The following is a 21684-nucleotide window of genomic DNA, read 5'->3' on the forward strand; positions in this document are numbered from 1 at the left end:
GCTAATGCCTTATCTCTCCGGGACGTTTCAGAGCCGCAATTAAACGCCATCAGTCAGCCCAGAGCTCTCTTGTTGGATTCTATACAGGAAGAGGCACAACAGTACCCAGATATTATCTCCTTATGCCAGGATATCCAGCAGGGCACAGTGGCACCACATTGGACGGTTCAGGACAATCTCGTCCTCTACAAAATAGAATTTTTCTACACCACACATCCCCTCTAATTAACAACATTTTGGCCTCCTTCCATGATAGTACACATGAGGGCCAACAGAAAACATATTTTCGAATCAATAGGCAATTTTATTGGAGGGGCATGAAGTGCAGTATAGCTGATTATGTGGCGGCTTGTCAGACTTGTCAAAGGAATAAAGCTGAAACATTAAGTCCAGCGGGGTTGCTCCAACCACTTCAGCTTCCGTCACAGGTCTGGTCTGATATTTCTATGGACTTCATAGATGGACTTCCCTCTTCGTCGGGTAAATCTGTTATCCTGGTAGTGGTGGATCGTTTCTCTAAATATGGGCATTTCATTCCTCTGGCACATCCTTACACTGCAACACAGGTAGCTCAACATTTTATGGATAACATTGTACGATTACATGGGATGCCTAATTCAATTACCAGTGATAGGGATGCAATCTTTACAAGTACCTTCTGGAAAAAACTCTTCAAGTTACAAGGCACAACGTTAGCCTTTTCTTCAGCCTACCATCCACAGACTGATGGTCAGACAGAGGTCGTCAACAGAACCATTGAAATGTATCTCCGCTATTTCGTGGGGGACTCACCTAAGAGGTGGGTTAATTGGCTCGCCTGGGCTGAGTTATGTTACAACACCTCCTACCACAGTGCTCTCGGCACAACCCCATTCAAGGTGGTATATGGTAGAGAACCTCCCCGTCTTTTAGCCTATGAACCAGGGGCCTCTTAAGTCGCAACTTTGGACCAAGCATTGGCTGAAAGAGACACATTCATCACAGAGGTGCACACTCATCTACAGAAGGCACAAAATTCTATGAAACAATATTATGACAAGAAGCACCGGGAAGTCTTCTTTTCTCCTGGAGATTATGTTTGGTTGCGTCTCCAACACTACAAGCAGCTGTCATTGACAACCTCCAAACGTCACAAGCTCTCTCCAAAATATTATGGTCCCTTTCAGGTGATGGACAGCATTGGGACAGTGGCCTACAGATTGCAGCTTCCGCCAGAGGCCAGAATTCACAACGTCTTTCATGTCTCACAATTAAAGGCCTTCCACGGTGATTCGCCCTTGCTGCACACCCCGCTGCTACCACTCCATGAGGGACATGTACTTTCTACCCCGGGACAGGTATTACAAACTCGTCGTACTCAGGGTGATTGGGAGATCTTAGTGCAATGGGCAGATGCTGACCCCAGTGACACGACATGGGAGCCATTAGTGGCGTTTCACACCCTCTACCCATACTTTGAACTTGAGGACAAGCTCTTTCTCCAAGGGGGGGTGATGTTATGGACTCCATAGCATCACGAGTTATCCATAGGCATAGGAATTAAATTATGTCAATTTACTTTTCATGTAATTTCAATTCGGTTTGGTTTACTTTATTTGGTTTGGTTTAATTTGGGTTGGTTCAGTGTAATGTGGCGTGAACCACTTGACCTAATGGGTCATCTTTGTATTTTCGTCCTCATCCCTATTTAGGGGGACGAGAAGGAAAAGAGAGGCAAGTATTGAGAAAATTATATTTTACAGGTCTGATTCTCCCTCAGAGGTCAAGGTCGGATTCTCCCTTTGAGGTCCAAGGTTGAGCTTCCTCCAAAGCTCCTTCATTCTAAATTGACTTCCACCATTACTCGTTCAAGAAACAAGGTTTCTCTTCCAACGTCAAGATCAACCATGGAGGGAAGAGAGGAAAGAAGGGTGACTCGATCCATGGCAAGGGAAGAACCTAACACTATGATATTGCACAATAATCTCTTAAGGTATTATATAATAATCCTAAGTATAAGTAATATACAGGTAATATTCGCAAAACAAATCTCAAAAACTGTTTAATTATCTTATTAAATAACCAAATATACATAAAAAGGTACAGCGGCGTTGTGACAACCAAGAGCAACGCTTGGCTCAACTGAGGCAGAGGCGTTTGTCAGGGCTTAGTCCTCACCCAGTAGTTTCCAACTTTATATACCTTTCATTAACAACGTCTTAAAATAAAGTAGAAAATATGAACAAAAACGAAAATACTCAACACACAATAAAAGCAGTAAGTATTAAGGTAACAAGAACGATGCCTAATATTATGAAATGTATAAGCATGAAAGCAATCGTAAGAGAAGGAAAAGATAGTTGTAAAAGTTTCCAGAAGGTAGTTCCTAAAACGCTTCTGTCTTTTAATGTTCTGCCAGAACACTTAGCCAGAAGGTAGTTCCTAAAACGCTTTTGTTTTTTATTGTTCTGTCAGAACACTTAGCCTCCCTCCCTCCCACCCTCCCTCTAGATACCAATTCAGAGGAGTACTACTTTAATCTGCTTTAATCTGGAGTATTTAGAGGTGAATTATTTGGGGTTTTTCTAATTACTTGTCTTCTTTGTATAAATATTTGCCTACGAGTCTCTACAAATCTTCCGTATGAATATAAAGATAAAGTAAAACAGACAAAACTAAAGATAACTAAATTACAGAAGACTATTGTTAAAGCTATGAAGATAAAAATCATGTATCTAAGGTTCTGTCTATGATTCAGGCTAAAATATTAAGGAATAAGAATATATCAGAGGCTAAAAGATTATCTACTTGTTTTAGGAGAAATATAAAATATCCAAATAATTCTAATGCTATTATTACCAAGAACAATATGTTATAAGTTCCTATGATATTGCACAATAATCTCTTAATGTATTCTATAATAATCCTAAGTATAAGTAATATATAGGTAATATTCACAAAACAAATCTCAAAAACTGTTTTATTATCTTATTAATTAACCAAATATACATAAAAAGGTATAGCGGCGTTGTGACACCCGAGAGCAACGCTTGGCTCAACTGAGGCAGAGTCGTTTGTCAGGGCTTAGCCCTCACTAGTAGTTTCCAGCCTTATATACCTTTCTGTAATAACGTCTTAAAATAAAGTATTAAATATGAACAAAAACGAAAATACTCAACACACAATAAAAGCAGTAAGTATTAAGGTAACAAGAACGATGCCTAATATTATGAAAAGTATAATCAGGAGAGCAATCGTAAGAGAAGGAAAAGATAGTTGTAAAAACTTCCAGAAGGTAGTTCCTAAAACGCTTCTGTCTTTTAATGTTCTGTCATAACACTTAGCCAGAAGGTAGTTCCTAAAACGCTTCTGTCTTTAATGTTCTGTCAGAACACTTAGCCTCCCTCCCTCCCTCCCTCTAGATACCAATTCGAAGGGAAAATACTTTCATCTGCTTTAATCTGGAGTATTTAGAGGTGAATTATTTGGGGTTTTTCTAATTACTTGTCTTTTAGGTATAAATATTTGCCTAGGAGTCTCTACAAATCTTCTGTATGAATATAAAGATAAGGTAAAACAGACAAAACTAAAGATAACTAAATTACAGAAGACTATTGTTAAAGCTATCAAGATAAAAATCATGTATCTAAGGGTTTATCTATGATTCAGGCTAAAATATTAAGGAATAAGAATATATCAGAGGCTAAAAGATTATCTACTTGTTCTGGGAGAAATATAAAATATCCAAATAATTCTAATGCTATTTTTACCCAGAACAATATGTAGCTATAAGTTCCTATGATATTGCACAATAATCTCCTAAGGTATTATATAATAATCCTAAGTATAAGTAATATATAGGTAAAATTCGCAAAACAAATATCAAAAACTGTTTTATTATCTTATTAATTAACCAAATATACATAAAAAGGTACAGCGATGTTGTGACAACCGAGAGCAATGCTTGGCTCAACTGAGGCCGAGGCGTATGTCAAGGCTTAGCCCTCACCCAGTAGTTTCCAGCCTTATATACCTTTCTGTAATAACGTCTTAAAATAAAGTAGTAAATATGAACAAAAACGAAAATACTCAACACACGATAAAAGCAGTAAGAATTAAGGTAACAAGATCGATGCCTAATATTATGAAAAGTATAAGCATGAAAGCAATCGTAAGAGAAGGAAGAGATAGTTGTAAAAACTTCCAGAAGGAAGTTCCTAAAACGCTTTTGTCTTTTAATGTTCTGTCAGACAGAACACTTAGCGAACACTTGCCCTAAAAGACAGAACATTAATTCTAAAGATAGTTGTAAAAAGGATATTGAAAACAAGGAGTAACGAGAACCATTGTTATGATGAATAAAATTAAGACCTAAAATAAAGTCTACTTTGAGTTTGAGATCTCTAACCCATGTTAAAGGTAAAGGATAAGATCCATAAAAACTTAAACAGTTGGTAAAGAACTGGATTTTTCCTTCATCAAAATCGGTTGTATATGGTTTATAAGTACCATCTACCTGTTGGCTAAACACTTGTTTATTGGTTTTCTTAAGGAACTGAGGAGGAACTAATCTTCTATGGATAATACATTTGGTACAGCCAGAATCTACTAAAGCATCTAACACGAGGGATTGTTTGTTAGGGAAAATAATCTTTGCTCTAACAAGGATACTGAAAAAGATTTATCTTGGTTACATACGTAGGAAGTTTATGGTTCTTCTAATCCTATAGTGATATCATCAGAATCTTTTTCTATTGTATCTAATCTATGTTTGAGAAGAGTTATTTCTGCCTCACAGTTTTTTATTTTTCTGGCCATAATTTCCAATTTAGTATTATATACCACTTTCTAAGACAATCCCTCGCATATGAAACAATGGACCTTCTTTTTCTGTTTGTCCCCTCATTTCTTCTCTTCCGGCCTAGCCTTGGCGTCCTTTGCCCATGACTTCTTCTGCCCTTTCTCCTTCTTCTTAAAATTCGTTATACCATTGTTATTTTCCTTAGGCACTTTGTTAGCCGAATAATTCTTTCTCTCATATTCGGTTAACTTTTCAGCAGTAGATAAAGCTGAAGATAATGTCTTTACTTCCCGTGGGCGGAGCAAGAATTGAGAAGACAGGAAGTAAAGACATTAGCTTCAGCTTTATCTACTGCTGAAAAGTTAACCGAATATGAGAGAAAGAATTATTCGGCTAACAAATTGTCTAAGGAAAATAAAAATGGTAAAACGAATTTTAAGAAGAAGGAAAAAGGGGTGAAGAAGTCATGGGCAAAGGATGCCAAGGCTAGGCAAGAAGAGAAGAAACGAGGGGACAAACAGAAAAAGAAGGTCCATTGTTTCATATGCGAGGCATTGTCTCAGAAAGAGGTTCCTCAATGCTGCTCAAACTAAGGTGAACAATGGAGGGATTGAGCCTAGGTTGGGCTCCTTAACACTTCTCCATGTTGTTGTTCGTTCAAAGGAGGAGAAGGCTGCTCCACTTCCGGTAAGACCCTTAAGAGAACTTTTTATCTCTCTAACAATTGCTGGACGTACTGTTAGAGCAGTGGTGGACACTGGCGCCACCCAAAACTTCCTTTCGGAGGAGGAGGCTAGGCGCCTAAATATACGAGGAGAGAAAGATGGGAGCAAAATAAAAGCTGTAAATTCTGCTGCTCGTGAAGTCCAAGGCATTGCCAAGAACGTCCTGGTGGAGATAGGCAAGTGGGTTGGATTTCTGAATTTTACTATTGTTGTCATGGATGATTTCAATGTGATTTTGGGAATGGAGTTTTTCACGGTTTGTAAGGCATTTGTAATGCCGCATGTTGGGGTAGTGGGGATTATGGACGAGCAAAGTCCTTGTACTATTTCTGAACTTGACAACAAAGATGTAACAAAAAAGGACTTAATGCTATCAGCCCTCTAGCTTAAGAAAGGTCTTAAGTAGGGCCGCTCTACTTACATTGCTTTTATTTGTGCTATAGAGCAGGTAGAGGTCATGCCTACCCCTAAAGAGATACAAGCCGTACTGCATGAATATAGAGATGTCATGCCTGAACAACTTCCAACGAGGTTACCATATAGGAGAGGGGTGGACCATCGCATAGAGCATGAGCCCGGAGCAAGAAAGCCAACACAAGCACCATACTGAATGGCGCCCAAAGAGCTGGACGAACTACGAAGACAACTCAGTGCGCTGCTGGACGTTGGGTTCATAAGGCCAAGCAAAGCACCTTATGGGCCCCTATACTGTTTCAGACTAAGAAGGATGGAAGTATGAGATTGTGCATCGATTGTAGGGCGCTCAACAAGATAACTATAAAGAATAAGTACCCTATTCCTCTTATTGCAGATCTCTTTGATCAATTGAAAGAGGCACAAGTTTTCTCCAAATTGGATGTTCGAAGTGGTTATTACCAAGTCCGGATTGCTGAAGGAGACGAGGGGAAAACTACTTGTGTAACCAGATATGGGGCTTACGAATTCATGGTTATGCCCTTTGGCCTAACCAATGTTGTTTATTTGGATGACATCGTGGTGTACAACATGAGTATGGACGAGCACAAGAAACACCTTCAAAAGGTGTTCGAAACGTTGAGAAATAATCAGCTGTATGTCAAGGAGGAGAAGTGCTCCTTTGGGTTGCAAGAGGTGTCCTTTCTTGGACATTAGATAGGGGGAGGACGAATTTTAAGAAAAAGGAGCAAATCAAGGGATTTGAATGGAGGATCAAATAAAGGAGATTTTATAAGGGAGGGTCTCCGCTCTCATTGGACGGAAGCATGAGAGAAGGGAGGGGTTGAAGCCTATAAATACCAAGGCATTCAACCCTTATAGATTCATTCAGCATAGACGAGAGGGAGAGTTTTTGTAGAGTGCTGGCCTTCCACCTTGGACGATCACTCCTTGTAATCTTCTCTCGAATTAATACAAGGTTACTTCCTCTTCCTATTCCATTGTCTTTCTATCTTTTCATTGTTCGTGCTTCATTTGAGAGGAAGGAGTTTGCAACGTTGATCTAAGGGGTGAGAGGCTGTACTACCTTTGACGAATTGAAGGTAGGCCATCACGGGAGTTGGAGTTCCGCTAGCCTAAGTGAGTTTAGGCTCATCTGACCTCATGACGAACTGGGTGGGGGATCTTGTACCTACCTTGGCGGAGTCTCGAAATGGCAGTGGAAGCGGATGCAGGCCAAAAAAGCCAAATAGCTCCTAAAGGCCCGTCTTTGCCGTGAGTGCCAGATTTACGAAATGAGGCAGAGGGCGGAACTTAGAGCCGCAGTTTTTGAGCTTGAGCGACCGTGGGAGGTTGTTGAGCAAGCTCCAACTCTCTTTTCCATCAAAGCCGACGAGCAGTTGAAGGCTTTGGCTAACAGGTCTCAGTTTTCTGGAGGCTACGATCTGTGGTCGGAGCGGGATGAGACTCAGCTTTTTCATAACTAGGACTGGCTGCCTTCCGTGAGGTTTTTCCCTAAAGGGGTTGTGCACAATGTCAAACCGTATGGTATTATTGACAGTGTTGGGCCCACCAGTTATTCAGAAATGACAGACGTTGAGGAAGATTTACCCAAGAAGAGGAATGGGACTAAAAGATCGATTCTCTTGTTTGGATGCCCATGAAAAATAAGAGAGAAGAAAAGAGAAATATGGTTTCTCTTGTTTGGATGCACAAGGAAAATGGAAAAGAAAAGAAAAGAGAGCATGCATATTACCAACCACAAGTAATATGCATGCTCAGATTTTTAGGGAAGTTTTGTATTTCAGTCCTTCCTCAACCTATTTCCGCCATGTTCCATCTTCAGCGCTTTCAATCTCTTCATCGCACAACCGCATTTAGACATTGCTGACCTGGGCGTTGCAGACGAAAGTCACGGAATATATGTCAGCCATAGGTAAGCTCATTTCTCCCATTTGATCTCCTTCATCCTTATTCTCTCCATGCAATGTAGTACAGAATTTATGCAATACAAATTATTTTGAGATCCTTTATGAGTTATAGATCTAGTCATATTTCGTTTCTTAATAACTCTGATATGCAAGATTGTCTCTATTTGTTTTCCATACTTTTAGGATTCTTTGAACTTAATATTAAATATGTATTTTATGGAAAGTTTTAAATGTAGGTTAAAGTTCAAACCCGACTCGAGCTTGAGCTCGATTCCAATTTTAGTCTCAAAGCTAAGCTTGAGCTCGAACTCAAGTTCAAAGTATTCAAATCAATCAAAGCTCGAACATATACAGGTTCGAGTTTGGCTAGGCTCAAGAGAGTGGGAAATGTATATAAAAGTCACATTTTGTACATAGGTCATGTTTTTATATAAGTCACATTGGCATAATATTATGCAGTGTTTATAAACAATTTTATGCAGAGTTTATAGACAATTTTATGCAGAGTTTATGTACAAAGGTCATGCCCAATTTTAAGTAAAATTTATGCATAATTTTATGCAAAGTTTTAAATGTAGGTTGGAGCTTGAACCCTGCTCAAGCTCAATTCCAATTTTAAGCTTAAGGCTGGGCTCGGCTCTAGCTTGAGTTCGAAGTATTTAAATCAAGCCCAACTTGAACATATGCAGATTCAAACTCGACTCGATGCCACCCTAGGCACTGCACGTATAGGCTGGGCACATACGGACTAGTGCCTGAACACCAAGGCATGGAGGCAAGTTAGATTAGTGGCAGCCAACTTTTTTTTTTAATGATGATAAACTTATTTCAAAGAAAGGGAAGATACATCAAGGGAGACCTCCCCTAACAATAAGAGATTGAAGGGGGGACCTAGGCACACAAATCAGCAACAGAAATGGCTGATCTAAGTATATGAGACGAAGTACAAGAAATGGTGGATACAATATCAAAAATGTCAAGAAAAATCTGTCAGTGATGCCATGGGGGGAAGGATGAGGTGAAGCACCATCCGATGACGACCTTGGAGTCTCCCTCCATGATAAGGAGACCACTAAAGCGATCCTTAAAAATACACAAGCCGTGAAGGAGACCAGAGAGCTCAGCAATTCCGAGAGGGCCACAGTAAGAGAGTATGGCAGTGCCACCCGGATCAAAAATCACCCCGCCAAAACCATCCAAACCCGGGTTCCCAAAGGCGCTACCATCAAAATTCAGCTTATAATGGTTCCTAAACGGTTTCTAGTCACGTGGACCATGGGGTGTTAGCTGGGGCGGTTGTACATGAGGAGGCATGCGCCAAGAAGCACATGACCATTCGAAGGGGCATGTGGCCAGCAATTTCCCCAACTATATATAGGGGGGCTGGATGAGTGCCAATCAATCAGACATTGACATAGAGACTCAAAGGAGCGCTCAAATATCTTGTATGTAGACAAATTTGTGTATATGAGAAAAGGTTTATTGTGTGCCAACTATTTGTATGCAAGGGAGGCTGACTAGTGTGGGTTATCCCAAGGACGCAACTAGGCCGACATAGGTAAAAGTAAATTCAACTTTCCATTGCATAACTGAACCCATGCAACACCTAAGCTCTAACATTACAACCATGATCTTTTCACAGTATGGCACCCCATGAATGAATGAGCAGGCCAAATCGTCTCACCAAAATCGATTTAAAAAAAATGATCCCTATTAAGAAAATATTTTCTGAGTAATTAAGAGTGAATTTTACTCTTCAATGCAGATGAACAGTTAATGTCATTCTACATCATTTAAAAAAAAATGTCATTCTTCAATCATTCAAAAAAAGTGATTCACGTTCATTCACAAAAAAAAAAAAAAAAGTATGATTTCTCAAAATGATGGATATAAGCAAATCAACTTACATGTCCTGAGGAAGTGTAGAGTCATCAGTATTAGAGTACAGAAACAGTGAGCGGCCACTCTCGATGCTAAGGAATTTTAATGAAGCTAAGTCTGTATATTCATTGGTAACAGCAAATATGTCCACACAAACCCCCGATTGAACAGCAACAGTTGCCTGTGCAAAGTCATCATGGGTTATTTTTCCAAAGATCTGTAGATTCTACAAAACTCAACCATTTCAGCACTTGGGTGTATATAGAGGCATAAGGCAATTTACCAGTTCTTTGTAGAAGGGTGTCTGCTCAGGAAGCAGTGCACAGTCTGCATCTTCTCCTTTACTGGCATATTGCCCACCATAACTCCTTGTATCTAATTGACTGGCTCCATAATCAGGAGGACCAGACAAAAATGTAAAAACCCTAGCTGCAATCAATTTTTGACCCACATAAATATCTAATAAACAAATGCTGATAGTCACTAATGCAGTCGATTTTGGAGCCACATAACCAATAAACGAATGTTTACAAATACTAATGCAATTAGTACAATCAATTTTAAGAAAACAAAATTCAAAAAGGTAAATTGAGACAAGATATTCTTCCAGGCCCCTATTGTCGCCCTTGAGAGGAAACACTCCACCCAAGGAAAAGAACATGTTATTACCTCGTAAGAGGAAGTATCCAAAAAAATTGTGACCAATGCTTTTCCAGGAAACCGATAATCAACCATTGAAAAACCAATTCTTTCAATTGGCAACATTTAGCTCATTTCCAGCCATTATGGTTTCACAAGACATAATTAATAGAATTAACATATACTTTTCATAGTGAGGGATAAAGACAATCCTAGATTCAAAGCAGAAATCTTCAAAAATACGAATAGAAAAACAAGGAATGACTCTCCAGATTTATCCCTCACAATAAGTTGCATGCATATGACTAATGAACATCAATGGGAAAAGAACAATGAAAACACTCAACTTTTTTAAAGAGAGAGCATCCAACAATAAGGGGTACATGCCATTTTTTCAATAATGAAAAGATTTGATTAGAAAAAAATTAATGATAGATTTTAGTTGAAAGAATAAGTCTACCCATAAGGAAAACAGAACCAGATATATCTTGTGCATGGAAAAGAGGAAGACATCAAACATGGATGACACACTTTGGTGGCAGTAACTGCAAGAATGTTTGATGATCTAAATCTGGTGCCACCAGATGTCAATAAGTTGAAAGATTAACCGAAATTTCCTCATAGCACTGCTCCATCCTCAATGGGAATCAGAAGCCTTTTCTCATCCAAGGATGGAGGCTTTGCAATTCAAGACCACTTCCTAAGAAACAAAATGTCATTCTGTAAATCCATTTACAGGTAATATGCATTTACTTGATTTTCAACAAACATCACTAAATAGTTAGAACAAAGATGACTATAAAAGAAACATATGTTAATTTATTTTGGTCCATGATAATGTAAAAGAAGCACAGGGAAGTAAGAATTGGACTTTACCATACCCAGTGCAAATGTATTTCCGTATTCTGATATGAGGTAGTTAATTAGAGCCTCCATTGCAGCTTCAAAATCTCTGCCACCTAATAATATACCATCATGTCCTTGTCCAGCAGCTATAATTCTTTCCCATGAAGTTGTAGGTTTCAGTGTTTCCAAGGCTGCAGCTATTCGGTCTTTGCAAGTATCTACCTGTTGGAGAATGAACCAAACCTTCATTAAAATCCATTTTCCAATTGATTGTAGTGTTGGTAGAGATTCTTTTTTTTAACAATTTGAAGTCAAGGTATGTTGACATTGTCCATCATAAACATACAGGAGCCAAGAAAGAAAACAATGGCATGGCATCTTCAAGCTCAAAGGGCAATGAAGCATCTGTATCTGGGGGGAATAAAGACATTTTTGACAACTGGTATGGGTCCTTGCACATCGTATAAGCCTATCTTATGACTGAATGTAACAAGCCCAAACAGAGAACCCGGCCCAAGTGTTGCAAATGTAAAAGGTAATTGGTATTAAAACATTATCATAAACAAGAATAATAATTACCAATGCAACCACAAATGTGTGAAAAGCTGAGGGTGATCGTCTAAAATATTGATCACCTTATGAAGGCCAATACTGAGATAAACAATTGCCCAATTGCCCACCTTCTAAAGCAGTCAGTAGCGCACTTTTGATCAACTCCAAAAACTCCTCAGATGCTGCATTTATGTTCAGAAGTACAACAAAAAACTAGTAAGTGAATTCTAGCACAATGTAAGGGATGGAGCATGTTGAGAACTTAAAATTTTTATATCACTAATAAATGTGCAAAATAATTAATACAGTTTTGAGCCTCATGCCAACTCATCATGTTGAACTTGTAGAAGACAAGATTTATGATTATAATTCCACCTCCATGTAATATCCATGAATGATAACCATGAACACAAGATTACCCTCATCATCTTGCTTTTGCATCACAACCGCAAACAACTTTTAGATGGGCTTTTGAGACATCTTTGAGAAAGTTTTGCTTACTATGATCCATTTAGAAAAAATAAAAAAGGTTAGAAGAACTGTAATGCAATACCATAATGGATGTAGGGTCATAAATATTTAGTGGATGAGCATTCAAGTGATTGAACTATACCATGTTCCTGAAACATGAACAATATCTTTAATGAAGTAGCCATTTGTTGATGCTTGATGACACCAAAAATGAAAATAGAAGAATGCCAATTATCTTTTCTCCCAATAAATCTTTAGGCAACATTAGGCTCCTAACAGATAACATAATACAGGAAATGATTGGACATAAAGCAGCTTGACTGAACTAGTTTCATCAATTGCATAAGTTACCATTACTCCGTCTGGACACAACACTCCAAAGTGGGAATCAAGAATTCGTCATTTATCTTGGCTGGATAAATATGTAATCCTGCCAACGCTGTTTACCATAAAAAAATTTACATGATACAATAAAAATATTTGAATACTCAGATACATCGAGTGCATAACTAGTACCATTGTACAAGTCAATACAGATTCGACAAGGAAAACACATACAAACATAGCAACATAATCACCTCAATACATGAGCCATCTTATCAGTAAACCATGGTTAAACATTTAACAGTAACAAAAGAAGACACCCCTACAACACTTACACCTCGATCTAGGAAATACAAACTCTATATAAGGTACTAATAAACACTTTCAAAAAAAAGAAAAATGCAGTAGTAACATCGATAAAGATAAAATGTAGCAAAGTTCGCATATGAAATGAAGGGTATGATCACAAAGACTATCGGATCTTACATGCAAGATCCACTGCTGCAACATAAACCGGCCGAGCCTTCACAGCTTCCTCGCCGTCATCTGGTAAGATCAAACGCTATTAGACTTAAATTCTCACAGCTAAATGATCTAGTAAAACTCGGGTTCAATTATAATAAAACGGAACTCTACCAGGTGGCTCGAGATCTATGAAGGAAGAGCACATCTCTGCACATAACTCTGGTTGAGAGTAACGAGCGATTGTTTCCGACGTTACCCCATTAAGAGTGCCACAGAGAGAACAAGTCCAAGCCCATTGTTCAAGCTCGCAGTAGGAATTGAAATAAGCCTAGCAATTATCGCAGCGAGGAGCAAGGTTACTGTTGGACCCGAAAACAGGGGGGTTACCAAGCTCGTCAACTGGAGAAAATGGGGAAACGGTGACTCCCCAAGGAAGGCCGGAGGCTTGCTGTGCACCGGGATCGGTCGGGAAATGAGATACTATCGCCCTAACCGCCATCGACAAGAAGACAGCAGCAGAGTTGCAGAGTCGCGAGGTCGATAAAAACCCAAATAATGAGGGAGAAAAAAAACACACAGACTTCTTACCCTGCTTGGCTCGATTCGTAACCAGCGATCTAGTAAACGCCGTTTGAGCTGGTCCGGCCAAAGAAAAGGCGGGTTAATTCAGATGGGAAAGCATGGGTCGGGTTTTGAGAACCCGAACCCCAACTCGGAAACCCGAACGGTTTAGAAATCAAACATTATCCATTGTCTCATTCCCAAGTCAACCTAGTAATTCTCCAATTAAAATATTTTTTAAATATAAAAATAATTAAAGAATACAATGCATAAAATTATTATACAATGTAAAAATATAAAAAATAAAAAATAAAAAAATAGATAAGTTTTATATATATGTTATTTTAATTTTAAAAAAATATCAATAAGGTATTTCCATCAAGTTTAGGTCAAATTTGGGAAAACCCAAGCCTTCCTCCAACTTAGGTTTCTTTCCCTCCATCCCTTCTCCTCCCAACAGAGTGAATTTAAGTTTTTTTTTTTTTTGCCCACTCGTAACTTTGATTATGTGTTGGACCTCAAGTCCCAAACTTGACCTGAACTTAGGGTTCTTTCCTTCTATCCCTTCTCCACCCAACGGAGTGAATTTAAGTTTTTTTTTTTTCGCACACTCCTAGTTTTGATTATGTGTTGGACCTGAGTCTTTGATGAGGACAATGTAACCTCAGGTTTGTGGAGGTCATGAGAAACATGATTGAAAAATAACAAGGTATACCCTAGCTAGCACATATTTTACTTATGTTATGGAGATTACATGTAACGAGTCATAAAAAATTTAAGGGTGTGTATATGCCGATAGAACATTATAAGAAAAATAAATAGAGGAATTTTTTTTTTTGAATGTTTTTCTAATATTTTCACTATTTAATGAATAGAAAAAGTTTTCTTTTTGATCTTCTTGTCTTTAAAAAAAATAACTATGTTTCTTATTGCTTAATCTGATATCATCGGAAAAGTAAGCCAAGAAGATTTATGTTGATTGCTCATTTTCTATATTTAATTTCTTATTTTGTTCCAATTGTAAACACTACAGCTACATAATTATTATTTTATTTTATTTTATTTTCAATGGCATCACAAATGCAAGAAAATTTTCTAAGAGAATTTGTCAATAAAAACATCATCCAATGAGAAAATTAGTAAAAGAAAAAATAATTTTGTCACCGTTTTATTTTCCTAAGTCGACACAAATGATCCTTAAGAGTTGATGTTAATGTCTTATGCAACTATCAAAATTAACTAAATCATCTCTTACAACAGCTGAATTGCCATCAATTGTGCATTAAATTGGAAATTGAAGTGAAGAAAAGTATTGATGTTGTTAGATACATACCCTTTATTACACACTCTAGTGGTCTATGGTATGAGTTGGAGCGAGAAAATAAAAGATTTAAGTTGTTGAGTCAATACCCCAAAGGAAAAATTGAAAGAAAACTATTATGAAGATGGCAAGTAAAGTGGAAGACCTTAAAGATTGTAAAAGTCAAATTTTATATAAAAGTTATAAAACCTAGTTCGTATGGATTAAACCATGGAATTTAACAATAATTCAAGTCCATCCAAGAAAAAAAATGTATTATTGATCCATTCAGTGTTTTTCATGGGTTACCCTAGATTTGAGAAAGGGTATATAGATGTTATGACCCTCAAAGTAGAACTTGGTATGTTTCGACATATGTTTCCTTCTTTTAAGATAATCCTTAACTACCAGCCCAACATGTTCAAAGATCATTCTCATGGGGAAGTACTTATTGTCCTACCAATGAATGCATTGGAAGATACAGATAATGGCAGAGTTGAGAATTGTGATGCTCCTCTTCAAGGCTCCCTGTAGTCATTTTTTCCGAAGGAGAGTCCTCCTCTTCCTTATTTCCTAATTTGCATTTGCTTGTTGTTATTAGGAAGGGAGTTAGACAATGTACTTGATTTCCCATCTCAAAGTTTTTGTCATCATTTGATTGATTCTCTTCTTGCTATATGGTTTGTTTTGTCTACTCTTGATGTTTCATGTGTTCCCACTAGTTGTGTCGAAGCTTTTTTGAGTCCTCATAGAAAATCTAGAATTGAAGATGAAAGTGTTGCTCTTGTGTCTTAGAGTACTTGGTATCTCTTTATATTCCTCCCCTAAATGCCAAAAATGTGGATTGCATATGGGTCTTTACCATTCAAGTCAAACCTCAATTGGTAACTAAAGATTACATACAAACTTATGGCATTGACTATCGTGTGAGATTTTTCCTAGTTGCTAAATTAAATTCAAACCAATTTGATATCTATGGTTGTGAAAAAGGGATGCTTACTTCAACAATTAGATGACATTTTTTATACAGTGATCTCAATGCAAAAGTCTATATAGAATAACCACCTAGTTTTGTTGCTTAGGGAGAGTTAAGTAAAGCATGCAAATTGCATAAAGCCATTTATGGGTTGAAACAAACCCTTCAATCATAGTTTGAGCAATTCAATCGTGTTGTTCTAGGGTTTGGATTTCATAGAAATAACTATGATCAATCTATATTTATTTTGGAAAGAGTAACAAGTTGTGTGATATTGATAGTACTTTATGTAGATGATAAAATTTTGTCTGGAGATGACAAAGGTGGACTTGTTAATATTAATGCTTATCTTCAAAAGCATTTTCAAATTAAAGACTTTGGGATTCTTAAATACTTTTTTTGGAAATACATGTGGCAAGAAACAAATCACGTATTATTTTGTCTCAAAGGAAATCTATAATTTATCTTCTAAGTGAAATTGGATTATTGGGAGCTAAACTAGTTGATACACCACTAGAACCTAATCTTGATTTATTTGATGCTAGTTCTCCTCCTTTAAATGATCTAACTTCTTATATATGCTTAGTTGGAAAGCTCATATATGTTATTGGTGATGAGGCCGATATATTGTATGTTGTGGGACTAGTTAGTAGGTTTATGGGAAAACATAGAAAAGTTCATGCAAAGGTTGTTCATTGAATACTTCAGCATCTAAAAGGAGGACTAGGGAGAAAATATTTTGTAAGTATTAGCATCACATAAAAGTGATGGACTACTATGCTAGAGACTATGTTGGATAAAAGGTGACATGAAGTCAAGCACTGGTTATTGTACCTTTGTTGGGAACATTTGGAGCATTGAAAAGTAAGTGAACAAAAAGTAATAGCAAGATCAAGTACAGAGGCTGAATGCAAATCTATGGCACCTATCACTTGTGAAATGATCTAGATACAATCTCTTTTGTCAAAATTTGGTGTGGAGGTAAATTTGATTGATAGTTATCAAGCGATAATCAGGCCTTTATCTTGATAGCCAATAATCTCGTTTTTTTATGAACGAACGAAGTTCATCAAATTATATGGTCATTTCACCAAAGATTAAGTGTACTAAGTGGAAGAATCATAACCCCTCATATGAGAATTGAACATCAATTGACAAATATATTTACTAAGGCATTGCATGGAGCTTAGTGTGATACCTTGTGCTCCAAACTGGTATTATTTGATGCATATTTCTTAGCTTGAGGAGTGTTAAAAGTTAATTAAAATATGTACGAGTGTAGTTTATTGAGAACCTTGGGGGTAATTTTGTAATCATGTAATCACTCTCATATTTAAGTAAATGCAATGCATGATTGAGTTGTAGTCGAATTTTTCAAGTTTGCCCTCTTTAAATGTTTCTCTTTTCTTTCTTCTTCTTCCTTTGTCTTCTACTACTTTACTTCTTTATTTTTCCTTATCTTCATCTCTCTTACTTCATTTTTTTATGTTCTTAATTAACAAAAGATCATAACTTTATTTTGTCATCTGAATTTTTCCAAATATAATGTCCATTAACAAGCCATGCCTCAATTAGCCCAGTGCCAGCAAAATTAACAGCAGAAAACGAATTAAAAAAAATCTTTCCAAGAATAGAACCTTTTAAGTTAGTACCACATGAGATTCTTTGGAATGAATTCACCTCCTTGGGACCCTCAGGTGCCTCAAACAGCCCCTCCTACCCACATTAGAAAGTCCAATCTCTTGCAATGATTGGGTTCTCCTCACTGACATTTTAACTTGCACGAATTTAAAAAAAATATAGTCGGGAAAGAGAGAGAGAGAGAGAGAGAGAGAGAGAGAGAAAATGTCTCCTTCTCCAAACCCAAAAAGCTCAAAATTTGATAAAAACGTCCTACTATTTGGCTTTCATCTCTACTGGTTGAACTCCAAAAACACATTTAAATAAGGCCCCGAGTTTGTTCACAATTCAAATTGAGTAAGGGCATCCTGAGAGCACATGCTAACATTCCTTACTCCCATCAGGAGCTTTTAAAATAAAATTCAAGATAATCCCATTGAAGAAACTCCAGAATAGCTCTTGTTTCTAAAAGCTTAGAAACCCTCAAAATTCTCACAGAGAGTAAAAAAACTCTCCAGCTTTAACTTACCTCGTTCTCATTATATGCTTTGCTTGAGATTCTTCTTATACTGTCCTTGAGCTCCATGCGTTTCAGATATCAAGAAATCCTGTCTTCCTTGACCATTCTTGTTTTGGCTTTTTGTCTCGACTTGATACAGATGCCAATCTCTACATTGTGAATAACCCACGTTAGAAAACAACATCTCTGTCCTTTGTCGTCCTCCATGACTTGGATCTTCATGGAAAGAACTGTAAACCCTCCTTTTTTTTAAATTGACAGATCATTTGGGTCTCCCAGTAATTTTGTTGGGACCACTCTCTCTCTGAACAGCTGTTTGATAGTGGAAGACAGTCTCACATGTGAATTTTGTTGAGCAGCCCCTCAAAAGAAGGAAAATGTAATCTCCATGGAAATGGAATCAAGACCCCTTTTTTCCTCTTTCTTGTAATGGTGAAATGCCAACAGAGGTGTCTATGTACCTACTGTAGCAGAGCAAGGAGCGATGCTGTTTCAGGCATCCATTGTAAGAACTGGTCAAGAATGGAATCGTAGCAGTAAGTCTACCGCCTACAAATGGAGGTAGAGGGGAACTGAAACAGAGCTGGAAACAACCCCACCATGAAAGTAGAATCATCGACATGGACATGGCATGCTAGAACCGAACCCCTCACAGGAGTCGGAGCTAGCGATGCGTCTGGGTTTGTTGATCAGTATATGCTGCTTCTGCATGTGGTTGTTATATTGACTACATCAATTCCCAAGGTTTACCATATCCATGCAGACATAGATGTACCTCACTGAGAGCTCAGATATGGATTTACTGAACTTAAAACAACTGAAGATGGAGTGTCTAATTCGTTCTAAGTGCAGCTGAAACGAAGAACTGTGAGAAGACATGGACGTGCCCTTTGGCGCACACATGGCCAGGCATGTAGGCACTGGTTGGCGATGGTGGCTGATAGCGACAAGAAGATGTTAGTCTGGGCCCAGGACTCAGTCGCAGATGATATCGAAGATGACGATGATGATGGGAATGAAGATATGAGGATCAAAACGTGAAAATCGAAACTAGGGTTTTTGTGTTTGGTGGGGGGTGGGGGAGGGACTGGGTAGTCTATTATGAACCTGGAACAAAAGGGATCCTACATAGAGATGGCCAACAGCTCCTTTTTCTATCTGGTGCAGATTCTCATTGTGAGACTCCTAACTTTGGGGTTGGGATTTTAATAGATGTAAAATTTAGAAAAAAAAAGTGAGTTGAAGATAAAAGGCCACAATATGTTATATGCTCTAACATGCTTTGTATATATTAGGCATAGTTTGTAAGGTTGACAAGGAACAAATTTAGAAGGGTGGTGAATAAGTTTGTTAACTTTTGCTTTTAATTTTAAATGGTTTTGCTTAATTCCTATGTATGTATTTTTTTCTTCAATTAATCCAATGTGTAAAATTAAATATTAGTTTAAAACCAATTTCACAGTTTACATTTATGCATTGTGATCAAGGTACAAGTCGGAGTAATCACATAGAAAGTACACATATACAATATTTTTAGGTAGTTCATAATTCTTTCACAGATTGCTAGTCCCCCTCCCAAGATGTTTTAGCACCTTGAAACTCCGTTAAGTTGGGGTTGGCCTATGATATTTACAATAAATGGTCTTTAAGGACAATTATAATACTAGCCATGCAAGGACTTACAACAATTCACTAAGCTCACTAGCCTAACCCGCAAAGGGTTTTTCCAATAGATAACTTGGGTGGTCTAGCCTAGACTTTCACAAATTTGCAGCAACTCACTAGGCACATCAACTTAAACCTACAAAAAGATTTTCAACACTGCCTACCTACTAGGTCTTATGCCTCACACAACAAAAAACACAACTTTCCAACTTCTATTCTCAACCACGATAATTTTTCTCAAATAATTTTGAAATTAGGACGATTTTACCTATTCAAAGTTTGACCCAATTGCAAATGATTACTTGCTTAGAATATAGTCCAATGTAAATTACATGTTAATAGATAGATTTTAACAATCTAAAAACAAGCAAATAAGTACACCAACTCTAAGTACTTACCCATGTAATTAGCAACTTAAAATATCCATTAATGACAGATTTAAAAATATAATCAAGTCAATATAATCTTCAATGACTTGATTAAAAAGTGTAGTCTCCATGTAAATTCGAGATTGGTTTTAATTGCAGACTAGGTAATGCACATACAACTACTTAATGTAATGATTGAAATATCTCAAAGTATATGCGTGTCAAATACTTAGATTTGATCCACATTTTAATACTTATTAAAGGCCCTTTCAAATACCCCACTAAAACAACATACAAACATGTATTGATATTATTGATGCTCCAAAATTGATTTCAAATGGTTGTCAACCGCACATCTATTCACAATGTTATGATTGATTCAAATATGAACTTAAACTTACTTGGCACACATTTAAAAAGCTGAAATATAAGCATTTGATAAGGATTTAAATGATCAAGTAAAAAAATACATAGGTCAATGAAAAAATTATCGAGTTTGGTTTCCTTTCAAGCTTTAGAGGAGGTAAAAAACTCCTTGAATCATGCGGGAGGGCTTAAAAGGTTTGGTTTTCACTGTGATGAGAGAGAAAGTTTGTTCGGGATGTGTTTGGGTTAAATAGCACGAGTTCCAACATTCAAAAATTAGTTATTATGGCTAGAAAATGACTTTTTTTGTATTTTAGAAATAATGGGTTAACAAAGGTTAATTTTTTTTAAAAATATATTAAATTATTTTTTGATGTTGAACACAATAATAGGTCACTAGTAAAATTTTAAAAATTAAAGCTCCTAAAACTGAGCTTGAAATATTGTAGAATATATTTTTTGTGCAACACGACAACAATTTTAGAATGTGGCCAACTTCTTTCATTGTGTTTGACCTCTTACGATGTTTTCACTTCCTCCTATTGAAGAATTTGACTCCTTTGTACCTTAAACTTGATCTTTGCAGTGGTCAACTTTTTTGATCATTTTTACTCTTTTACCCTCTTTTGGGTTGGTCATCCTGAAGTTTGGGCAAACATTCCTCAGTAGAGTCTCTTCTCTCTCTTATTTGGACAAATGGTGTTGCAGGCTGTTTAACGATGAACTGCTTGCTAACCCTTTTTGTATGAGCCATTTGGGAAGACCATGGCCGGTCAAAAGGATATGTTACCAGAAATCTCTTTTGAGGCCTTTTGAGGTAAGAGGCATACTTTATGTATATCATTAGTAACTTGAGTATTTGTTATAATAAAAAAATATCTCAATGAAGATCTTGAGATCTACAATCTCCCCCTATTTATAATGATAAACAATCATAAGTGATTTCTATGGAGTTTTTATCTGAATTCAATTTTCCTTGGGAACTTTCTTTCTAGGTTGCCCAATGGTTCATTCGTTCTCCCTAAACACACCATGCCTTATCTCTAAAACCGATTTTAGAGATAAGTATCACATTTCAAATATGCATCTAATATAAGAGTGTTAAAATAAAAAGTAATATTTGACTCATTTCAAATGTGTTTTGAAGCTTTTAAATCAAAATCATAATAAATTGACTTATGAAATAAAGGAGAATTTCTAGTCTTGAGAAATAAATATATTGCAAGAATATGATAACAAAATAATATACCTACTAAAATAACTTTACTAATGTAATTTAG

At 37.0% G+C, this 21684-nt stretch overlaps 1 pseudogene; it reads right to left on the reverse strand.

The window, feature by feature from the left end:
* Window positions 1-13527, reverse strand: part of LOC137939570 (protein transport protein SEC23 D-like) — a 69842-nt pseudogene extending 56315 nt beyond the window's left edge.
* Between the last annotated feature and the right edge of the window lie 8157 nt (window positions 13528-21684).

The sequence above is a fragment of the Aristolochia californica genome, unplaced genomic scaffold, assembly GCF_029961685.1.
Source record: "Aristolochia californica isolate CCGP_79_NKW_82.1479 unplaced genomic scaffold, dmAriCali1.0.hap1 SCAF_8, whole genome shotgun sequence".
Lineage (NCBI taxonomy): Eukaryota > Viridiplantae > Streptophyta > Magnoliopsida > Piperales > Aristolochiaceae > Aristolochia > Aristolochia californica.